The sequence below is a fragment of the Centrocercus urophasianus genome, unplaced genomic scaffold (genome assembly GCF_019232065.1).
Source record: "Centrocercus urophasianus isolate 14NV4802_14NV808 unplaced genomic scaffold, USGS_Curo_1.0 seq_10, whole genome shotgun sequence".
In the NCBI taxonomy this organism is placed as follows: domain Eukaryota; kingdom Metazoa; phylum Chordata; class Aves; order Galliformes; family Phasianidae; genus Centrocercus; species Centrocercus urophasianus.
The window spans coordinates 78,638,430-78,660,071 of NW_024884142.1; the positions used below are offsets into that span (position 1 = coordinate 78,638,430).

At 37.7% G+C, this 21,642-nt stretch overlaps 1 long non-coding RNA gene across 1 annotated transcript in view; it reads right to left on the reverse strand.

The window, feature by feature from the left end:
* Nucleotides 1-21,642, reverse strand: part of LOC122166386 — a 62,674-nt gene that overhangs the window by 25,007 nt on the left and 16,025 nt on the right. The window contains exon 2 of the long non-coding RNA XR_006170794.1: nucleotides 11,058-11,178. This is a non-coding gene — a long non-coding RNA (uncharacterized LOC122166386). The remainder of the gene's footprint in view (nucleotides 1-11,057; nucleotides 11,179-21,642) is intronic.

Here is a 21,642-nt window from a genome sequence, read left to right on the forward strand (position 1 = left end):
CAAAGTGTCTTATCATGCATTTAATAGTTTTCCATATCAATTCTTCCATCTCCACTTACTCACTGGAAATTCTCACTGTGTTACTTCATGCACTGCTGCTGCACATCACACACATACATGGATATGACAGAGTTGCAATCAGAAGTTCGCTTTCTTACGTCTTTCACTGGCATCTATTATACTCTAAGCAAAAGAAACTGTTCAATATAGTAAAAGTGGGTCATTTTTATAAGCTATACCAGTGGACAGAACTGAAGTTGACTGGGATATAAAGATTTAATTAGACCATTCTTTTCTCTGCCTGGCTGCTTCCTGTTCTCATTAAATCTGGGAATAATTTTTCATAATATTTCTAAAAGCATGGATACAATTTTGAGGAAACCATTCACTAAGTTATTAAATCAGAACTATGCAATGAATGTTAAGGAGTGGGAAGGTAGAAGACTTGAGAAAAATAGACAGGGATAACAAGAGATTAGCAGGAGTGAAACTTGTTACTCATTTTAGATACTAATAATACTTTCAAAAAGTCATTTTTTTATCTGAGTCTTGCATCCCATGAAATTATTACTCATTCACAGACTCAGAAACACTCTGTATTAATTCCCCTAGCCTAACAGAGCAAAAGGCACAGCAGACATTGTAAGATGAAAACAGATCTAACTTTTTCATGTTTCAGCAGCCTCACTCCCTTACCATCTATAGCTTGTTTCATACCTTTTCAGGCCATTAGACATTGCAGGAGGGCCTTTTAAGGCAGGCATCTACCCTTCTTGCAATAGTCAGCTTAGGAGCTCAATCTGAAAAACACTCCCACAAAGTTGTGTTGCACAAATTAGTCAGAAAGTCCATGACTGAATCTCAGAGTATGCCTATGTGCTTTCAGGATCGAGATCCAGTAAGCAGTAGGGTACTGTTTATTTTATTTCTACTCATTACAGAGAGCGGCATGACTGTACAGTTTTTCTTCGCTTTGTTCTTGTCATCACAGCAGCTTCCAAGAGTTCAGGATTCAACCACTGGCTCTGTTGAATAAACTGCAAGCTGATATTGACTTCAGCTAGACCTTTTAATCACAGTGATTCTTACCACTATCATACAGAAATATTGAATCTTTCCACACAAGGAAGACAACAAAGGGTTTCTTCAGGTAACTTTCTTTATTGAAAAAAATAAAAACCTACAGGAATTAGAATGAGTGTTTTCAACATAGTAATTGAGGTTTGGGGTTTTGTTATAAAACAAATACAGCCTGATTTGTACTTCTTCCCTGGTCCTACAAAAGCTAGTTAAATTAACAAACCTGTCTGCTGAACATACAATGGACAATGTCCAATCTTCACACATATTCAGATCCTGAAAACACAACTTTGTATTACATGGAGGAAGAAAAAATATCAAGTTGAGAAACTTAAGTAATAGGCATTCTCTGTGGATACAACAGCTAACTGACCACCACCCTGGATGGCATTCCATGGCCATGGATTCCCTTAGGTATCATTGTTAAAGGCAGAGGTCCTAAAATCACAGAATGGCTTGGATTGGAAAAGACCTTAAGGGTCATCAATCTCCAACTGCCCTGCCACATGCAGGGCCACCAACTTCCAGATCTAATACCAGTTGCACATGCCTTCTTCATATTACCTCCTTCAATTGTTATTTTGGAGTTTTTGCTAAATTTTTTTTCAACACGATGCCATTTAAGAATTTATCCAGTATTGTCCAATGGACCTTTACTAAATTCAGCCATTTCATCTCAGAGTGTGCTTAGGCAAACTAGCCCTTCTTTATCTGCAGTAAAACAGCCACGGCTACTTCTTGCTATAACATCATGCATGATCACAAAGCTTCTTTCGCAGTAATTCAGGACCCAAAGAAAGGCAGCACTGCTGTAGGAGGCAACAGCTTTGAGGGAGAGGTGATGCATCTTGTCAAAACAGCTGACAAAGGTGAAAGAAAAATGTAGAGTAGCTTTTGGTCCAACGTGGCCTGAAAATATTTTGTTCTAAACATTGACTGAGCTGCATTGGTGTCACACAGCAGGGAGACTTCACTCAAGCCTACTCACATAAACACATAGATATAGAATCCAACTACCCTTGAATCACTGAGGAAATATTTAAAAGTTACAAATGCATTTCAAGTAAAGCTGCTTTTTAACACTACCCATCTTTCACAGTGATAAACAGTTGAATGTTGTCCAAGTCATTTCATGGGTACACAGAGGAGGTTTTGCTATGATTAATCACTTAAGGCATAGCGTAGTCTTAGCATAGCAAGGTTCTTTAGCCTCGTAATGAGGACAACTTCATTACATCTCCTAAAACACTCAAAGAATAGCCAGATTTCCAGCAGTTCTTACGATTCTGTGACTACAAAGTAATTGCTATTATGAGAGATATTGTCTCAGTTTCTTCTGTTTTCCTCAGTGTTATCCCAAGCTATGTAGCAATTCAACATGGAATTACCTATAGAAAAAAAAAATGGATTTTTTTTAAACAGCATAATTCAAGCACTCTCAGAGAGCACTATGTGGAGGACAACTGCAGAAAATGATAAAAGGAAAAATGAAAAAGGCATTTGATTTCCAAGGACTGCCTCTACTGCTCACAATTCAGATTTTCTTTGTAAATAACTCACAATATGGAAAGCTGCATGCTTGTGCAAAGGTCAAGAAAGCATGTGGGAAGTTCAGGGTGCATTTCTTGCAAAGCTTGAAATGAGAGGAGATGCAATGAACATTGCTCCTAAACTTTCACCTCTATATACTACATGACCTCTGATTTCTACTCAGTATTTCATGTAGTTCTAGTAGGATGGTGCAAAGGCAAGAGCCTCCTTCGTAAGCTGCATGCAGGGGCTCTCTATTCACAGATATTGGAAAATTCTTTCAGTTCTGACCGTGATTTGTATAATCCTTTCAAATTGATGTTGCGTGTTCAATTCAGCACAGATCTAGAGTTTCAGCCAACATGAAGAGGCCTATAAATCAATCACCCGTAAATCTGTATAGCAGATTTTAGAGGGATTCATAGTTACTAAGACAAACTGCAAGGTATAATCCTGGCTATCTTTTAACAAGTCTTCTTTGAGTACAAGACTCTATTGGCAGAGCCTGCACAAAAATATTGCCTTTACATGTCTGTGCCTAGACATAAAGGCATTTTGCCAAAACAAAAGTGAAAAATCATTGGTCAAATTTGCATCGTGTGATCTCAGCTTTAAAATGACCCTGTTACTATATAAACAAGATTACATAAGGGTTCAGAGGTATGTGAAGCAGTTCAGTAGTGCCACCTTGAGGGAAGCTCCTGTAGGTTACATTCAATTCCAGATTTCACATCAGCTTTCACCCATGCTTTGTTAGCTGGAAGTAAGTCAGTGAACCACCCCATAAGAACACAGTGTGGTAGCTTCAGAAACACATTAAAACATGCCCTTATTTAACAAAACAGAAGTCAAAGCAAGCTCTAATGCCTTTCTACTGCTGCAGAAAATTATAGTCTGAGAAACAGAATTGTAATGTTTTGCACTTATGGCTGTTTACCGCAAAAATCATTTAGCAGTATGGATTAAGCCGTGCAAAACATTAACACTAATTTAGACCATAAATATCTGTGTCACAAGGGAACCAGCATAGATAAAGAGAAGATTCCAGAGTCTCACGTAATTCTATTTATCTCCTGTCATTTTTATCTTCATCTGGGATGCAGAATGGGACCCATTTGTGCTAGTTCAATTTTCAGCAGAATAGTAACCACACATCAGAAATCAGATTGATTAATTTATGAAGTAGCAAATGGTCAGAATCACAGAAGAGGATGCTTACAGTTCCGTTCTGCTCTGCTTTCCATCCATTCCTATCTTCCCTATCACTTGGTCTGGAAGTGTCATGCACCATCTGGCAGACTACGATCAGTAAACGTCAAAAGTGGTTTTCATATTTCAGATCTGTCGGCTGGTGACAGCTTGGGTGGTTTAGAGACCATGCAGATTTTATTTTCACTATCATACAGGGGAAGGCTCTCTCTTTACTCCATAAAAATTTCCTGACCAGAGGCAGAAATGACAATATGTGATGGTTACTACATTGAGTTTCTTGGTTTCTACTGTTTTGTTTTGTTTTTAGTGAGAATAGATTTACAGCTCTTCAACCAAGAAAAAACCCCCACAATCTTTAATAGCTTGGATGTTGATGACTGGTTGCTTGACATGCATAACCACCAGTGCTGATGCATGACATATTGATTATCTACGAAAGGACAGACAGCTGTGAACTTCAATGCTTCTGTGAATATCAACGTCACAGTAGCAAAAATGCACACAATGTGTGATCCTACAGTCATGCACAATTCCTCTGGGCTCTGTAGCAGCAACTAAACACATGAACTCATGTCACCTATTTACAAGATCCAAACACAGCCATTCCTTGCTGAATTTAGCAGGATCAAGTGCATCTTGCTTCTCTAGGAAGCTCCATCAAGTCACACAACTGTCTTCAGAAGCTAAGAGAAACAGAAATGGATAAGGAAGACATCTTCTCTATCAAGGAAGAAATAAAGGGGAAGAAACAAACCTCGTGGATTTAATTGCAGATAGCCTCAGAGCAATTGCAGAGAGATCCTGATACACTAGTGAGATAGTCATTTCACAAAAAATGGGTCACTGAATAAGGTAAATAGCATCTTACTGTAGTAGTAAGATTCTTTGCTCAGTCTTGTTTTTATTATGACATTCCTCAGAGTTTGCAGAGATGTCAGTCCAAATATGACACAGTATGCAGTTATGTTCTATCCACAATCTGATATTAATGGTGAATATTTAGGAAAAAACAAAGCAATGGAAAGCAGTGATTTACAAGCTTCCTTGAATCAATCCCTGAATAGGTTCTGAAGATTATTTCTGCATATAACCATTTGAAATTTAATTTGTTTGATGGATATGTATAAAACGTTTTTAATTAAATTGAAACTGTACACTAACTACGCCCAGGGATTACTATGTACCTTCCTTTATTTGGAAACCTTTTCCTACCTTACATCCTTTCTCCTCTTCACCCTGAGCTGAAGTTAGTAAGTGAAGTCATTTTTCTAATTCATAAAACACAAAGCTCTCCTAGTTATAAAGAGTTCTCTTTTTTTTGCTTCTCTTGCTATTTGTTTTTTACTTTAACTGGATGAATATGCCAACGTATTACCAACATCTGTTGAACTTGGTAGCAAGTACATATTGCTTTTTCATGCTGTTGACATGATGTTCTTGCATTATACATTCAGCACACGCATAGTTAGTTACCATAGTTAGATACCATGAGGTGTCTTCATGTTTTCTTTTACTAACTCCAAAGTCTTTTGACAACAAAGAAACATAAAGGCTAAATGTTATTCATAATTTTCAAATTAGAAAAAAAGTCTTTTTTTCAGCTTCTACTTTAACTCCTAGAACTTACTTCGTCCCAGAAAGAAACAAAATTCAGGTTGTCCATTCATTTTACTCACACGCTACAGTCAGTAATTCCTGTCTAGTCACCAGGAAATCTATGTGGTGGTTTTCCATACTTCGTTGGTACATCAGAATAATGTCCCCCTGCAGCCAAGAAGCTGTTCCCCTTCAAAAAACTTCCAGCAAACTCACTAGACCAATAACCTATTTTGTAGTCACTTGGGGGAGTTGCTAAACAATGCAAAAATAAAGAGAGAAAGCACAGTAACAAGAAAATACTTAGTACTTCAAATATCTGTCCTATGTGTTAAGTACCTAACCTTTCTCAATGCTGCGTATGGCTCTTGAATAACCCACAAAACTTTTAGGACTTCATTTACATCTGGCTTAATCCACAAAAGTTCTACTACATACTTCACCAAATGGCAACATAAAGCCATGTGCAATAATCTACTGCAAGAAAGGTTTTACAAGGCAACACGTGAATCTGAACAACAAAGTTACGCACATTTAAGTGAAGACATAATTAGACATGACATTGTAACTGTCTCTTTGAAATACTGTATTAGTTTTGTGATTGCTTTTTCACATCAGCTATTTCTGACTCCATTTGTATTAAAGCCTTACTCATTCTTGACTTGTTGCAAACAATAATTCAGTAAGTATCAGCTTTAACCCCTTGTATGACAACCTAAGAAAATAAGACTGACCTTACCTAACATCTTAGTAGTCTATAAAAATATTTCTTTAATATATATTACACATTATGTAGACACAAGTTCTTCCTATAATTTTTGTCGGAGGTCACCAATCTGAATTTAACAAAAGCTATTATTGATATTTGATACCAATGAGTCCCATATTTGTTGGCTAAAAAGGTCTGACAACACATTAGACCTATTCTTTTTCTTATGGAGACCCATAATTAATAGGGCCAAGTCATTCTCTACAGATATTTAGTTCTCATATAATTCAACAGTAATTACTTCCTTAGATAGGAAGATGCAAAGGAAAAAGACAAACAGCTAAACACACCATGTTTTGTGTTCAGCAAAAGTTCTGCATCACTGCTGTTGCTGCTGTCTCTCTATAGAGTTACATTAGTATACATTTACTTTTTGTTTCTTTCTGCATGTCCACTACAAATCACAGGAGAAAGAGACAGTAGTTTGAGAGAAGAAAGAGATGAAAAACACTTAAAGAAGCAGGATGAGCAAAAGCCAAGATTATTCAAGAGTTCTTGAAAGCATATTGCAGAGTGTAGCTTCTGTGCCACTCTCCTGCAGTGATAACATCTCAACGCAATCTGTTGATATTCATCCTTGGAAACAGAGAAACTGCTTCTGATAAGTTCTACACAATACCAAGCAAAGCACCATTAGAAAAAAAGCAACCAGATGCAGGAAAAAGTTGTCTTACCTGTCTGACTAGGTGAGCTCATAGCTCTAGAGCACTGCTTACCAGAAAACAGCCATCAGCCAGGAAAACTCCCTTTGGAGGCTAGCCCTTAAATGAGCCCAGGGAGGGGTGGCCCCTGTGACTTCTGGTCACATGGGAAGCATAGATGAATTGCTTGCACGTGTGCTCCCCAGAGCAATCTTTCCCCTTCACCAGGTGCTCAATTACCAGTTCAGGCCCCTAATAGTTCCCCTACAGCTGGTGTATTTAAGTAAGATGGCTAAGCCAACCCAATACACCAGCATTACTAAAATGTATGAGCCTATCCCCTCTTCCTCTTCTCTGAAGGAAGTCCTGCTATGTGTTGACTCTCCTCTAGGCTGAATTAGTTAATCAAATTCACAAAAAGTAACAATTCACACACAGAATGCCATGTCAATCAAGTAAATTAGCACCCTATAGGAGCAAAGCAGCATCAGACCTTGCCACAGGCATAGCAGGTGTGATAAGAAAGGGACTAGGGTTCTCCTCCTGTCAGCAGTGACCTGTCTGCAGAACCTATCTTACTCAAATCTGCCTGGGAAGAGCCTGACAACCCTCTTTCCTAGCCAAGGAAAAGAAAAGAGGGTAGGAAGGATACAAGGCACTCACTTTCTTGTCCCATCTTATCTTCAAAAGCAGAAGGTGGCACTTTGTTCACGAGCCCGTGCAAGGCAGGCAGCTGTGCAATTAGGCAGCTGCCTTTTTTCCACAACAGCTTCAAGTCAAAATTCTAAAAACTGCAAGGTGGTTTGTGTAAGCTGCTCCTGCAGTGGGAGACGGATAGGCTCTGCCTGGTATCGTAGTCATCTGGGATGGACACCTAGTAGGTGCAAATTGCTTTCACTGCAGTGCCTGCGATGAAATCACAGCTTATGAAAGCTGAGGATTTGACCCCACTTTAGCCATGATTTGTGAAGAAAAAATGCTGATGCAATGATGAAGTATTTGAGCCTGTGTGGTTGTCTGTATTTCCCCTTATATTTTTAACTACTTCTGACAGCATTTTGGCAAGGAACAGAGGACTCGGAAATGTTAAACTCAAGAAACTCATGGCTCGCAAGTAAAACAGTGTGACTACTAATCAGAAGAGCTAAGAATGAACTAGCTATTTCTAGGTATCACTGAGTCCCTGTAAACTAGTCTCAAAACACAAATGCAAGAAAGGAGGATTCATTATTTCTGCTGACCCTACAGATCCAGTATCCATATACAATTTCATATCAGCTGACTATAAAATGCTGACTTCAGTGTAAGTCAGTCTTTGAGTTCTATAGAGGCTGTTTTCTGCTCGAAGACAGGTAAACAAAGTAAGAAGCTGTACTATAGTTCACCTTTGGAGATAGGTTTCTTCTTTTTGAATAAAATATATGAATGAAATGCTTGACAAATAAAACACAAAAGATTTACCTCAGCTGTGTTTCTATAGTCTGTAGGAATCCTACAGACTATAGAAAATGACAGAAAAATCCAAGCATAATTCACAGTTCTTGTGATAATATTGTCTGGTGCTTAGCATGTGTAGATTTTTTGCTAACAGAGCATGCTGGTTTTATCATCCTCTTGATCAATACAGAGCTTTGCAGTTTTAATCATTGCCTTTAGGAAACTATTTAAAAATCACTTTGAAGGTACGGAGCAAAATTGTAAAAGTTAAGCAGACCAATTAGATGATGAGATTCAGCTACTCAACAGTCCAGGGCAGTTCTCTGCTAGAAATCCACCCAGCTAAGTTTTAGCAGTCTTAGGCGATTGGACAACCAGCACTTTCCCTTTCATTCTAATTTTTTCAGACCATATGTTGTGTGCTTCATTTCATTAATTCAGCCATATTTTTCTTCTTCCTTTTAAATAAAAATTGCAGCACTCACATGTCAGGCTGAAGAAGACATTACTCTAGCAGTAACATCTAACATCTGTTTTTGGCAGGCACTATGGGCAGTTGGCAGCAGCTTTGCAGTTCCCTCCTTATGTAAATGTTCATGTGCTGGTGGCTGTCTAAGCTAACATTGCTGGAAGACAAAGGAAGAAAAAAGTCCTTTTCTTTTTGCTTGATTCTTACTGCTAGAATATAAAGAGTCTTGCACGTTGAGCAGACTGCCTCATTTTTTTCATTGTATATGGGCCATATCTGGCTTCAGGGGAATCAAAGAGAGCCCTGAGCAAATAGGAATATTCACTAAAAAAATTATCAAAAAGTAATTATTTTTAATGTCTTATTTATGCATGGATTTATTTACCAGAAAGCAGGAATGCTAGGGAACACTGCCTGAAGCAGAGGCAGGGAAGAAATTCCGTTGTGCTCCCTTCAGTCCACACAGCAGGCGCATTATATCTTTCCAAGACTGGAATACATTACTAGAAGGTGGCTTCACTGGCTGCAGAGTGATTGTTCAGATCTTTAATATGCCCATAAGAGAAGCAAATATAGAGCCCCACTTGCTGCAAATATCAGAGCTTTGATGGGAATCATGTACAAAGCACAGCATTTACAATTCTTCCTCTCTTACATGATTATCACTTGATATACAGAACAAAATTGGGATAACTGGAGAGATTCTGCCCTGTCATAAGAGAAGACAAACCAGATGTCCCTCTTACCTTAGGTCCACAGAGCTCTGATACTCAGCCTGGAAGACCTTAGCACTTTTTGCTCCTACTGAGATACAATTTCATAGAATCAGGTTGGCAAAGACCTCCAAGATCTTCCAGTCCAACCATCAAGATTTCTAAAGATACTGCTTCTCTGACAAGTTTAGGAGATTCCTGTAATGCTCCCACCTGTTGGGGCAGTACTGCTCATACTCTTAATTCAACAGAAATCTAAGCAGAGATGCAGTGAGAGAATGAATAGAAGGTCTCATCAGCTCTATATAAAGTTTTTGGAAAGGAGGTTTTCAGCTACAAGGAGCAGGCTGAGAGCATAGTTTCGTATCAATTAGCCCAATGCGTTCTCAGACAGTACTTCCGTGTACCTTCCACGCTGCCTTGCTGCATCCTCCCACCTCACAATCTTGTACCCGCATTTTAAGCTTGGACAGGGAGCCTCAACTGGCCAAGCATGTATTCTACAAGAACCACAGGCTTTATAAGTCTAAGAAGAGCTTGATGCTAGGGTAGCTATACTGCCAGTTCTTCATTTCAGCAGCCCACATTTCTTGACTCAGAACTGCATTATGCCATGCTGATATAAGTCATATGTACTGAGGAACAGCTGAGAAGGCTTCTGGAGCACCACTCTGCACCTTCAGACTCTGGATAAATATTTTTAATCAAGATTCTGATGTAGTTAGAGGTGTTTTTCTCAGCTGTCAGTACACAGCCTTGTCACAATGAAAAAGCCTCAATACTGTTAAGACCATGTCTCTGGGTAACTATGGGGTAAGGAAATGTTGTCATGCAGTTCAGCCAATATTATTTCAATGAAAACAAGCAATCTTAATTTTTGATGTCTAAGTGACTTAAATGTCAGGATGAGAGGCTGGTTGTAATTCTATGCAAGAATTTAGGAAGAAAAAGAAAACTGTGGAGCTCATAATTACGGGATTTGAATCTTCCTATGATACTGTCTTTGCAGAAGGACAATCAAAACAGTTTAGAATCTGAGGAATTTAGAATCTCATGGTTCACCATGTTCATATGACGAAACTTAGACTAGTGATTATAAAAAGATAAATTTGATGCAGATTTAGAATTGAGGCCAAGGTTCAATTTTGGCTCAGTTCTCTTATTTTCAGCTTCAGATATTTACATAGTAGAAAGCAAAGTTTATTTGTCCATGTGGTGAAATACAAGAGATGCAGCTGCTGAGTCTTCTCAGTTCCCTCAAACTGCACTGGCAAACAAAGCATGCCAGCCACTTGTAGGCCGGGACTTCATAATTATTTGCAGCAATTAGTTCATCTCTCCATTAAATTCTGCAGGTTTCCCTGTTTTCCTTGGGGATGTTTAAATGCTGTTTTAGCTATCTGTGCAATTGAGAAGTACAGACATTTCAGCGGGAGCATTTTCTGCACATTCCCACTGATCTTTCTATCTTAATATCATCTTAAACTATATGCTGAACAATGGTGGGAACATGCTGTGCATACTGCTGCGAGAACAGAGAAAAGAATGAGCAGAAGGCCAGTAGGAAGCTGAATGATGTGTGAAAACGAGAATATGACTAAGTGACTTACCATTCAAATCATCTTTCACCAAATGTGTGTAATCAATTCCAACGCAGTAGGGATGGTTTACATTACAAAGGCTCTAATCATGGATTTGTCCAATATCTTTCCCAAGAAGTAGATCAGATGCCTGAAAAGTGTAGACATGAATTTAGTAACAAAGACTTGAATTGGACCACTTTCCCTTTATAAAATGATTTGTATTCCAGATTTTAGATGTCCCTGCAGTAGTGATTTTATTCCCAGGGAGCAAGTGACTTCTCAGTACTTGCAAAACTATGCCTGCAAATTTGACTGCAGGTAGTATTTTGCAGCAACTGAGATAACTGTACTAAAATAATTTTATGTCTTACTGCATTTCAATTTCATATAGAATGTATGACCATAACATTCACAGTACTCATCACAGGAAGATAAAACAGTAATTTGGAGTCACCAGAAAACTGGTCTTTTGCTTTCCAAATTAATTCATGTCCTCTGAAGGCACAGAAGACAATCATTTCATATTTTTAATAAGAAAGAAAAACCCCTTATTCAGGGTTGCACCAAAAATAATAAACCAAATATTTGTGACCTTTATATCGAATTTAGTGGAGACAGAAAAATGGGGAGATCCTCACTAGAACTAGCTTAAAACCTATTTAATCAGCAACAACTTAGCAACAACTCTGATTAATTTATGATTTTACTCCAATTATTCTCCCCTCTATGGAACTTCGTGCTCTCTCAGAAACACCCTTTTCTGTTTCAACAGAAAATGGACTTCACAGCCAGAAATCCAAAACTGCACTAAATCTCTAAAATAGGAAGATTCTAATGTGAATTCTTAGGAAGTGTATTTGAATTCCCATCTTCAACTGAAGTACAGGAGTAAAAAAGTCTTCAGAGACTTCTGATCTGTCCCAGCTCTGTTGCAAGCTTGTTCCAAGCAAAGATGCCACCTATATGGACCTTCAACTTTCATATACATAGGCTGCTCTGAAAGTAACACCCACTGAAAGTATTATGTTGGCCAGATGTCTGAGGTCAGAGGTGGATGTTAGTGGTACAGTAGAGGTTGAACCTTCCCACCAACATCCCATTCCACATTGTTGCCATGTGACAGATTCCAGCAGAAGGGCAGCATGACACAGTGGTGGCTGATACGGAAGTGCGCATGGAGCAAAGTTGTGTCACTGAATTCCTCCAGGTGGAAAAAATGGCATCCATTGACATCACTGATGCATTTAAGGAAACCAAAAAGTGGATGTGAGCACAGTGAGGCAGTGGGTGATGCGTTTCAGCAGTAGTGACAAAAACAGTTGAGTACCTTAGCTGGTGCAGCTTTTTACAAGCATGTCATACAGGCTCATTACTTATGAAAATGCATCGCTAACAGTGGTGACTATGTTGAGAAATAGTCTTTTTTTTTTACTGAAAATTTGCTCTATCAAATAGTGTTATTGTGTTCTTTGTATCTGTTGCAGTTTCAATGGAAATAAATAGGAGGCATTACTTTCAGAGAAAATTATATAACTTATAAAATAATCTATAGAAGTGAGTCGTTTACAAAACAGCTAGTTTTCCAAAGAGCTAACATACAGAGGCTCTTAGCACTGAAAACTTACAAGTATTTGCTAACAATTTAGAGCAGTTCCATTAACATTAATGGAATTTCTCCCTATTCATCACACTACAAAATAATATCAAAACTATGCCTAATTTCTGAAGTTACTTTCAAATTTTACTGAACTCAATGCAAAGAGAAAAATCTGTAATTACAGCTCTCTCAAATGAGTTCCATATAATTACATCACAACCTTAATGGAATGTGTCTCAGTAGCTGTCAAGATTAGTGAAAAACATGGACAAAAAAGAAAACTAAGCTTCCTTACATAAGTCTTCTATTGCCATTTTTTCTATTGTCATATATAGCTGCTTGCTTTTGGTACATTACAAAAGAAACCTCTTTAGACAGCTTTCTGCAGACTACTTCTTTTATCTGTAAAGGCTTTCAGTGACTTGTTCACATGTCTTTTTAGTTTTTTTGAAAACAAAATAATCTTATATAGCCCCAGTGAACCCAACAGTGAAAAGCACTAAAGCCAGACTGCACAGGGTCATATTGCAGCTTACTAAGAAGCACAGGGCCACCAAAAGGAGATAACTGGAGACAGCACAAGGGCACAGGATGGCTCTTGCTGCAGTCCTGCCTCAAGGTAACTTCTCATGAGTACCCACTTTCCATTCCAGTAATCCATCTTTGTATAACATTGTTTATGGTCATCAAGCAATGCAGGCAGCCCTCATCCCATTACTATTTTAGCTCCAAGGTAAGGCTTATTTTTCTTATCTACGAAGAGGATATTAAGGAGTGGAATACAGACACACAGTTCTCCATAGGTTTATTGTACTCAGCCTACTACCCTGTCAATCATGCCATTCTTGTTTTGTTATCACTTTTCTTAGTTCAGTGCCATAACCTCAGGCTGTGATCTCATCCGGTCTCACAAACTGAATAGGGTCAGATCAGGTCAGTTTTTAGTTGGGAAACTTCCAAGAAAACTCAGATGATTGCAGGAAAGAGTACTTTCCTCCCCATGCCATATTTTTCACTTTCATTATTATCCAGCAGGACTTAATCAGCGCCAGTAGCTGAAGTTAGCAAGTTACAATAAAAAGTTTCAAGATAATTTCAGAGTTGGTAGACTTCTTGAGCGGTATCCGGCGTGAGTACACTCAGTCTAAAACAGCAGCTATTATTGTTTCATTTTTCAATGACCCTTCAATTCTGTGCTTCCATTACTTCTCTGCAGATGATAACTCGCATGGAGAGTCCTGGCTCCAACCCAGTACCATCCCTCCTTCTGTTCTAATGCCACACATACTTCAGATTCATCTTCCAGTTTCCCTAGCAATGAATGCCTGCATCTTAAGACACTGGTATTCCATTGCACTTACTGCACATTCTCTTATTCCAGTAGTATTTTTTGGCTTTCATTTTATGTCATTAACTGGCATTCTGTTACTCTGAACTACTAAAAGCTTTCTGTTCCATTTCTGAGCTGGCTAAATTTATTTCACACAAAAAAAAATTTCCACAGAACTGATTTTTAAACTACATTGACACTCTTCTTAGTGGAAGTAAATTACTTTAGTTATTAGTTTAATTGTAGATCTTTTTATCATTAGCAGCTTTTTAATCAGCTGCACATTTTATTAGGTTACGGCGCTATCCCATGACAATGCACAGTAAAACCATCACAACAGAAGAAATTAAGGAATGAGTGACACGACGTGCCCTCAGTTTCCATGCCACTCATTGTCTTTAATGCCATCCTGAATATGAGGTTCTACTTTCCCTGATCTCGGCTGTGACTTTTCCACTTCATCAACTCTAATGCTTTAGTTACTGTCACGTAAGATGTTTTTTCTTTTTTTTCCAAGTGGGTACTGTAAGTCTAGCACCTCATGTCTTGCTGAGGAAACCTGCACAGCTCACTGTTTCCTTTAATATAGTAGATAAGTCAGTTGGCCCACTAGTCATTTATTTAAAAGCTAAAACCACTGTCAACAATTCAGAAAGCATATGCCACCTTTATGCATGTGGTCTAGTACTGTTTTCTACACAGGAGTATTCAGTAAAATACACCCAACAAAATAAGAATAATAGAACCTGTGTTTCTGATGCCATGACCTGATGCTAGCAATAAATATGACTCTCACTATATATTTTCAAAGGACAAGTAGATGTAAGAACTTTATTTTTGTTGCTGAAACGTTGCTTTGATGGCAATTATTAGGCAGCAGACAACGTGATCTTCTAAGCAGCACTGAAAACTGAGAATTGGAAAACCCAAATATTTTTATATTGACTTTGCTTCAGCTTTCATTGTTATCTTGAACAAATTACTGTTTCAGACAGTGACATCCAACTTCCTCAGCATTGCTTACTCACAAGTCTCTAGTCACAGAGCTGTGGAAACAAGTGGGCTCATAGGCTATGCTCTTAGGCACAACAGCCTGAGGCAACATCCTCATAACTTTCATTTGATTACATTTAGGACATCGCAACAAAAGGGTGCCATCATTTGCCCTCGCTTTTTACATCACGCGGTACCCAAACTATGAGATGAGGCTAATCGTACTTATCAAATACATCCTTTGCATACTTTAAATCAATAATTTTGTGTAATGTAGTCTGCAAGAGCATAATAGATCCCTTATAGACAGAAATGGTTGATTCATTAGCATGCTATTCTTTGGAAAGCTGGGAGAGTGGAGCTAAAACAGAGTAAACTACTTTTTAGATAGGTCTGAATTTGAATAACAGAAGTTAAAATATTTGCCAAGGACTGCAAATACTAATTAAAAAGAAGCAGAAGTGCATTGATTTCTTTAAAAGTTTGTTCTTTGCTTAACTTAGATTCTTTCTCTTGTGTTCACAGTAAAACCATGATATTAAAAACTGACATTAATTTAGAATTCTTTGGAGTTATAAATGTGATTCTATGATTTGGAAAACAAAGGGCAAATAGCTGAGAGATTACAAAAAGCTTTGTAAAAGGTTTGCATAGACATGCAACAAATGTCTTAAAGAAACTGAGTGTGATATGCTTTCTTAATTCAATATTTCTCAATACATAAATTCTGCTAGGGAGTTTATTTCTTGCTCACAATGCTTTTGACCCAAGAATGGAAATTTATACAATACTAGAAACAGAAATAGAAGTGAAAGGCAAGAAAAAAATTGGCCCATTGGGATTTATATTCATTCAACATTAGTCTAAAGTTACCAGTTTTTATCCATTGCTAAACACTGACTGTTAAAACATGTGACAGATTCTGATAGCTTCCACAGTGCAAACACACTGCCTTCTTTTTTCAAGAAGCACTTTTAGATAAGGGCATGTGGCAGATTACTGTTTCTACTGTTTCTTCCTCGCCATTATGAATCTCAGCATGTAGTCCTCCTGCCTTACAGAATTTCACAAGATCCTCTATGTGATGCAAAATTTTCACTTTACATGGACTAAACTTCCCCACAACAATTCTCAAGGGACTAACTCTCATCAACTGACAACACTTAAATGTGAGAAACAGAATGGAGAAAGCTAATACAGCTCCCATCTTATTTTCACAGCTGGACTCTTATGAATTTTCGACCCCAGTGTGTTAGACATTAACAGGACTGATTTTTGATTCAGCATTTAAGCTTCACTTTGACTTTTTATTCCCACGGCCAGACGATTACTATCTCTGATCACACTGTGGAATTTTACCAATCACAAATCCCTATAATGTGTAACCTCCATACTGCCTTGATTTATGCTAGCCTGATTTACCAACAAATGGACTCATCTGTTTCATTCGGACAAAGCTGATTTAAGTTGACATGTTGACTTTTGTACTTTCCAATGCTGCATTCCCTTTAGTAGGTCTCTGACTTTGTATCAGCTACACCAGGCTGCCTATCCCGAGTTTCTAACCACCTGGAAGACATTTCAGTGCTTTTAAAAGTTAGAACACTGGACTATTCCAATCAATAGATTTGTTATTAATGCGGATGGTACAACAAAGTTCTTTTTCACTTCTTAAGATTTGGCTGATTTGATTCCGTTTTCACTGTGGTTGACATAAATAATCAATATTGCTACTAAAATTATTTCTATTTCAGTGACAGAAAGGTAGAAATTTGGAAATAACTGATATCCTGATCTCATAACTGATATCATATCCTGACAACCTCAGCTGAGTTGAGAAGGTTTATGAAAGTAGAGCAGAGGCCAGGACTCGAATAGCAACAATGCAACATGAGGACTATGTAGAAATGGGTAAAGTACTAATACCACAGAGACACCTGTATTTTCACACAAAAGCGAGGTAAAGAACAGTTAAAAATACCTTGGTGAGACAAGTACTCCATGAAAACTTCTATTCCTAGTAGCTAACTAAGATGCATTTTTCAGCTGACTGGCAGTGAGGTGCAGAGAAAGCCAGCTATTTGTGCACTGTGTTGATGGCATCAAACACAAACATTCCCAAGAACATTGAAGGATTATACCTACAGAAGATGCTATGCATTTTTCAGGCATAAACAAACCAGATTTTGAATAAGATTTCATAATACCATTATCCAGAATGCACTGCAAGAGATCATCAATGGCCATACAAAGAGACCAGAGCTTGAGCTCCGAGACCTCACCTCATAAATGACATTCAGCCCTTGGGACCAGGTTAGAGCTATTTGAAGTAACCTGCCTGAAACTCAGCTCATGTGGGCATTGCATCCCTAGCTCAATTCACTGTGACCTCTGAACTAAGTAACGTGCCAAGCTAGATCCTGATATGCACACAAGCTAAGTGTGCCACTTTGCCTCGGGGGTACTAAAATTACAGATTTTTCATTCAGTCATCAAATCAAGAAGTGCCTGTAAGTAAAATTCTTGTTTTAATCAAAATGACATGAAATGACTTAATCACCCACTATGAAAATTCATAGATTACAGAGATGGAATAGAGAACAAAAAAGTATGCTGAAAATAGTTCTGTATCCTCTGTCTCCTTTTATCGATGAACTACCGTTTACTTAAAATGTTACTCTTCTTAATACTCTATTTTCAATTCTATCTCTGCCCTAATTTTACTATTATTTCAGTGATATTTTCTTTCCATGCTGAAGGATTTTTTGGAAAATTTTCAAATTCTGTAGAAAGCAGTAGGCTTTGGAAGGATCATAGGATAAAACTTTCAAAATTACTCTGCTAGGTTGGCCTGGCTGTAGTCTGTAATATCACCTCCTTTCTTATTTTAAACAGAAGGAAAAAAAAAAGATCAAAACCTGAAGGTGCTTACACAACCCAAAGTCGTGCAGAACTGGCTGTGATCCTGAGGCTAAGTATGCCATCTAGCGTTGGACATTCTTTTGTCAAAAGGGATGGATTAATTAATCTCAACAATGTTTATTATATTCATAATACACCCTTCATCACATAGCGATTCCACACGTATATTAAATGCAAGGATAACTACTGGCAATAATTTTACACCTCCATTTAGGCAGTATGTGTGAACAGCTTGTGAACAATTTGTGTATGGAAACTGCTAATCAACATCCAGTAACAAGCAAACACAAGGAATAATGAGACTTCGTAGTAAAACTGAAGTGCTTTAATACTGAACTGTATTTCAATCAATATCCAGTCACCCAACTTGGCATTACAAGAACTTGAATACACTGTGGGCATTGTTCCCTTATTTTAGGAAATCATCTTCTTTCATCTTCTCAAGATGTTATTAAAAGGAAGGCTGGTGTGTATGCAGGCCCCATACTGGAAAGCAGAGTGTGGAGAGAAAAAAGAAAGTAATTCAGACATTTGTTTAGTGTAGTAAAAAAACCCTGCTATTAACTTCAAAGTGATTTCATGTTACATATTATCCTCTGTAACACAGACTTCTGCCAAAGACATCGTTCAGATTGCTATCCTGTGATTCTGTATACCCACCACTTTCCTCATGTCAGATCTAGCGATCACACAGCATCAGATGTTGCCGGGTCAGTGAATTGATCCAATTGAAAACTATCTGGGGAGAAAAAAAAGTTTCCTAGCAGATTGCCACCAAAAAGGACACCCTGCAGCCCTGCTGTATCACCGTCTCAGAGGCTGGGGCAGGAAGAGCAGCACACAGTCCAAGGAAAATCCCCCCTTTTTAGCTGCAGCCCACAGTTCAACTGGTGTAAAAACAAATAAAACCACACCAAAGAACGTACTATTACAGAACAAAGTATTCACAGATTGGTGTGAGAGACTTCTCTTCAAGATGCAGAACACATGTGGGAAAAGGAGTAAAATCTATTTTGACACACAAATATCAAATTAAAAGATAAAATATATTTCTTCTCAATAGATTTTTTTTCAATTTCTTTGCGTATTTCTTGGCCCTAAAAACGCACTACACATGGCTGTGCAACCTTTCAGCTTGTCTGAGTCATGCTAAGTGACGAGGAATTGTCTTGGGCCACATATAAAATATATAATGCTGTTAATGTATAGAAGCAAAAAAAAAATGTTTTAGATTTTCTTATTAAAACATTAAAAAATGGCAATACAAGCATAAAACTAGCAGGATATTTGACCTTGTTTTTGTGAAGCTAATGCTTGGTTCAGTGGAAGGGGTAACAATTCTTAGAGAGTTCTCCTGGTGCTCATCAGAGATTTTTGTGCTTCATCCTTTAAAATTGATTTCTTTTTGCAATCTTGAAACCTATTCTCAAATTCCTTCATTAGAATAGAAAGCATGGCTGCATATTTCTCAGTGTTCACAGGACTGTGTTTAGCCAGTGTATAAAAATGCATAAAACTATTTACCACAACTTGAGCTTGCCATAATTTAAGTTTCATTTTGATGATTTTATGGATTGAAACAGCACAGATAAGTTGATTTTCACATTGAAGATGCATATTTAACTCATTATGAGTGGTCAGATCCACAGATCTGTGCAAGACATTTCTAATCTTCATGTTCTGGTACAAGTTTTCCTTTCGATTCCATAAATGACTTAATTTCATTTTGCAAAACATAAAATCATTTAGCATTTTTTTCCAGTGAAGCCACCTTACTTTAGAAAAGTGTATGGCGTCCTCATAATCAGCATCCATGCTTCTAAGGAATTCCTGGAATTGGTGATAATTCAGTCCCTTGGACTTTATGAAATTCACAGCACCGATGATGATTTGCATGACGTGATCCATTTTTAAAGCTTTTGTGCATACATTTTCTGCTGTACAATGCAGTGATACTTCATCAAACATGAATTGCTGGCAGCAATTGCATCATTTTCAGTTAATCTTATCAGTTCCTCTTTTTTACCAATCATTACCAGGGAGCCATGGGTAGCTATACTGGATAAGCCAACAACAATTAAAAAAAACCACATTTTAATGTAATTTCTACTGCTTCAAAAAAAATTAAGAGATTCAGTTGTTTCTTTTAACAGCACCAAGGAAGCAATTTCTTCAGTGACACTGTATATGTTACCAATACCTTTAATAAAAATGGCAAGTCGAGCCTCATCTGTAGCATCACTATTTTCATCTATTGCCAAAGCATAAAATATGAAATTAGCATTTTTACTCACTAAATTTCTTTTGACAGACTTCCCTACATCTTCAAGTCATCTGGTGATAGTCTGGTGAGACTAACTAATTTTAGAATTTTTTATTTTTTTATTTTTAATCAGGACAAATTACACTTGCCAGGCTTCCCATACATGGATGAATAATCTCACAATTGGAAAATGATTTTGGTTTTGATTTTTCTGCAAACAGGTGTGCTACCACACAACTAGCTTTTATAGTAGTCTGAGTGGTAACTTAAAAAAAAATAAAATTGGTTGACATGACAGACCTTTTTTTCAGTTATACTATGTTGTCCTTACAAAACATTCCTTGATATGCATTGAATTTGGCAGAATGGTTTTGTGCATAACGACTTTTCAAGCTGCAATCTTTGAAAACTGACACAATTTCCTTACAAATTAAAGCATAGTGCTATATTATTTGTCCTGACAAAAAATATTCATCTGTCCATTTTTCGTTCTTCTTTCATCCACAGTTCCTCCTTTTTCATGTTCTATTTTCTTGAGATGACGTACATTGAAATATTAGTACTGGCAAACGCTGTGTTTTTCTCACCATTGGCACAAGTGTGTGGAGCATGTAAAACACACAGGTTTCACTTCAACTGTGTGTGTGTGGCAAGCATGAGAGGTGGAATTTGCATTGCACTGTGCCATTCGCGTGTCCTAGTTTTAGCTTCAGGAGCAGGCAGAGGGCCAAAATCAGTTCCCAATTTGTCTGGATGTTTCAGTTACTGCTTCTAGTAAGCCTAGATGCCAAGGACAAGCAGGCAAGGCACAACAATTTGCAGTGTTCCTCACAGCAAATACTTTTGAAGTTTGTTACAGCAGGACAGCTCTGAGAGCAGCTCATCTCCTTAGGAAGCACTGTTTTAGACTCCGATGTATGGTAAAGGTATAGGAGGAATTGTATACTTACTCGAGTTCATCACCAATGATCACAGCGATAATTCTAAGACCATATTGAGAACTCATTTGCTCTGAATACTAATACAGGTGTAATAGCTAAAAACTGGTTGGAGTAGTTTACAAAACAATGCATCTGCCAGCAAAAATCTTTGAAACAAATCCAGGCCTAAGTGAGCAGCTTCTTCCCCTTTCTTGGAAAAAGGGGCTCAATCAGCTACATCTCTTCAGAAGAAAACGTTTGGACTCTTGTTTTTACAGACTTTGATCCAACATCACAATGGTAGTGATTTCAGTGGAGGCAAGTTCTTCAATAAGAGTAAGGCATTTATCTGCTTTTGAATATAGGTGTTAGCTTTTGTGAAGGAACTTACTTGACAGTCTGAAGACTATAAGCCTGTTTTCAAATCAAAAATAGAACAAATGCACCTTTTTTTTTTTTAAACTACTCTGCCATCTTGATTTAATGTTTTGTTGCAGGAATCACCTTGAGTTTTATAATGATGCTACTTTCCCATGCAATTTGGCTCTTCACCTCCACTAAAAGGGCTAGTACAGGTGCTTAAATTA